This window comes from Haliotis cracherodii, unplaced genomic scaffold, assembly GCF_022045235.1.
Source record: "Haliotis cracherodii isolate W230 unplaced genomic scaffold, xgHalCrac1.p SCAF_1, whole genome shotgun sequence".
In the NCBI taxonomy this organism is placed as follows: domain Eukaryota; kingdom Metazoa; phylum Mollusca; class Gastropoda; order Lepetellida; family Haliotidae; genus Haliotis; species Haliotis cracherodii.
This window is the reverse complement of record NW_027266264.1, coordinates 3,775,792-3,778,613: the sequence shown is the minus strand read 5'-3', so window position 1 is coordinate 3,778,613 and position 2,822 is coordinate 3,775,792.

Genomic DNA, 2,822 nt, shown 5'->3' with positions numbered 1-2,822 from the left:
ATGTCAATCCACCTTCAGGAGCATGTCAATGCATGTTCATGAGCATGCCAATCAATCATCGTTCAGGGGCATGTCAATCCACTTTTACGAGCATATAAAAAAATCCACGTTCAGGAGCATGTCGATCCACGTTCAGGGGTGTGTCAATCCACGTTGGGCGTCTCAATCCGCGTTCAGGAGCATGTCAATCCACGTTCAGGAGAATGTCAATGCATGTTCGTGAGCATGCCAATCAATCATCGTTCAGGGGCATGTCAATCCACTTTTACGCGCATGTCAATAAATCCACGTTCAGGAGAATGTCAATCCATGTCCATGAGCAAGTCAATCCACGTTCAGGAGCATGTCAAACAATCCACGTTCAGGAGCGTGTCAATCCACGTTCAGGAGCATATCAAACAATCATCGTTTAGGGAGATGTCAATCCACAATCATGGGCATGTCAATCCACGTTCATGAGGATGTCAATGCACCTTAACGAGTATGTCAATCCACGTTAAGGAGCATGCCAATGTAAATTCAGGAGCATGTCAATCAATCCACGTTCAGAAGGATGTCAATAAATTATCGTCTAGGGGCATCTCAATGTAACTTTCATGAGCATGTCAATCCACCTTCATGAGCAAGTCAATCCACGTTCAGGAGTATGTCAATACACGTTTACGAGCATACCAATGCACGTTCATGAGCAAGTCAATGCACGTTCAGGAGGATGGCAGTCAATTATCGTCTAGGGGCATGTCAATGTACGTTCATGAGCATGTCAATCCACGTCCATGAGCATGTCAATCCACGTTCATGAGCATGTCAATCCACGTTCATGAGCATGTCAATTCACGTTCGTGAGCATGTCAATCCACGTTCAGGAGAATGTCAATCCACGTTCAGGGGAATGTCAATCCACCTTCAGGAGCATGTCAATGCATGTTCGTGAGCATGCCAATCAATCATCGTTCAGGGGCATGTCAATCCACTTTTACGCGCATATCAATAAATCCACGTTCAGGAGCATGTCGATCCACGTTCATGGGTGTGTCAATCCACGTTGGGTGTCTCAATCTAGGTTCATGAGCATGTCAGTCATCGTTCAGGGTAATGTCAATCCACGTTCATGAGTATGTCAGTCCACGTCCATGAGCATGTCAATCCACGTTCATGAGCATGTCAATCCACGTTCAGGGGTGTGTCAATCCACGTTGGGCGTCTCAATCCACGTTCATGAGCATGTCAATCCACATTCATGAGCATATCAATTCACGTTCGTGAGCATGTCAATGAACGTTCAAGAGCACGCCAATCTGTGTTCAGGAGCATGTCAGTGGGCGTTCAGGAGCATGTAACTCAATCAACGTTCAGGAGAATGTCAATCAATCGTCCTTCAGGGGCATGTCAATGCACGTTCATGAGCATGTCAATGCACGTTCATGAGCATTCCAATCCACGTTCATGAGAATGCCAATCAATCCACGTTCAGGAACTTGTCATTCGACGTTCATGGGCATGTCAATCCACGTCCATGAGCATGCCAATCCACGTTCATGGGCATGTCAATGCACGTCAAGGAGCATGTCAATCCACCTTCGGAGCATGTCAATCAATCCACGTTCATGAGCATGTCAATCGACGTCCAGGAGCAAGTCAATGCACGTTCAATAGCATGTCAATCCACGTTCAGGAGCATGTCAAGCCACGTTCAGGAGCATGTCGATACAGGTAAAGGAGCGTGTCAATCCACGTTAATGAGCATGTCAATCAATCCATGTTCAGGGCCATTCAATCATCGTTCAGCAGTATGTCAATCCACATTCAGGAGCATGTCAATGCACATCAAGCAGTATGTCAATCCATCTCCGGAGTATGTCAATCAATCCACGTTCAGGAGCATGTCAATCATGGTTCATGAGCAAGTTCATGAGCATGTCAATCAAACCACGTTCATGGGCATGTCAATCCACGTTCAGGAGCATGTCAATCCACGTTCAAGAGCGTGGCACATATATTGTCGGTTATAGGAACATCAGTGAATACATAGATGAATCAATATACAGTACGATGTAAAGACACACACACACACACACACACACACACACACACACACACACACACACACACACACACACACACACACACACAAGGGTCCTAACAATACAGCGTCACTTTGAACGTAGCTCGATCAGCATTGTTACTCCCAAGTCATGCTTACAGAGCAGATGATGTTTACTTGAAGCAGTTAAGAGGCGGGAATAAACAACCCATCGACTAATTGAAAACATGTACTGTTAGAGAAGGTAGGCTCGTTAATGATTGCAAACATAGGATAAATACGAACCAGGTTATGAAAATTAAACATTACTCCACAGTGCCGGTGTTATGGAACCCGCCACAGTATAACGCATTGGCAGTTCTACAAAGGCTGCGACTGAAGCCAAGGTCGGGTATTTGTAGGTATGGTAGAACACATGCTGTGTCAATGAAGCGCACCATACAACGCCGCTCTATTCAGTAATCCAATACTCTATTAACAGACGCGTGTGTGACGTGAAGTGTTTACATGTTGCCTTGGTAGCAAACAGCTTGAACGCATCACCGAACTCCTGCTATAATACATAGGTATCTGTAGGGGGAAATCAAGTGTTTCCATTGCTATGGCGACCACGACAGGGACTGGCCGACACGCAAGTCGGGTTAGTTCTGCACGGCGACAGTCACTGTGAGGTACATACACAGACGACATACGACATCGCGCACACGAGCACTGCGCCACACAGCAAAGTGTTCACGCACCTGCACATAGACATATGCGGCTAATCGGATAATGGTGT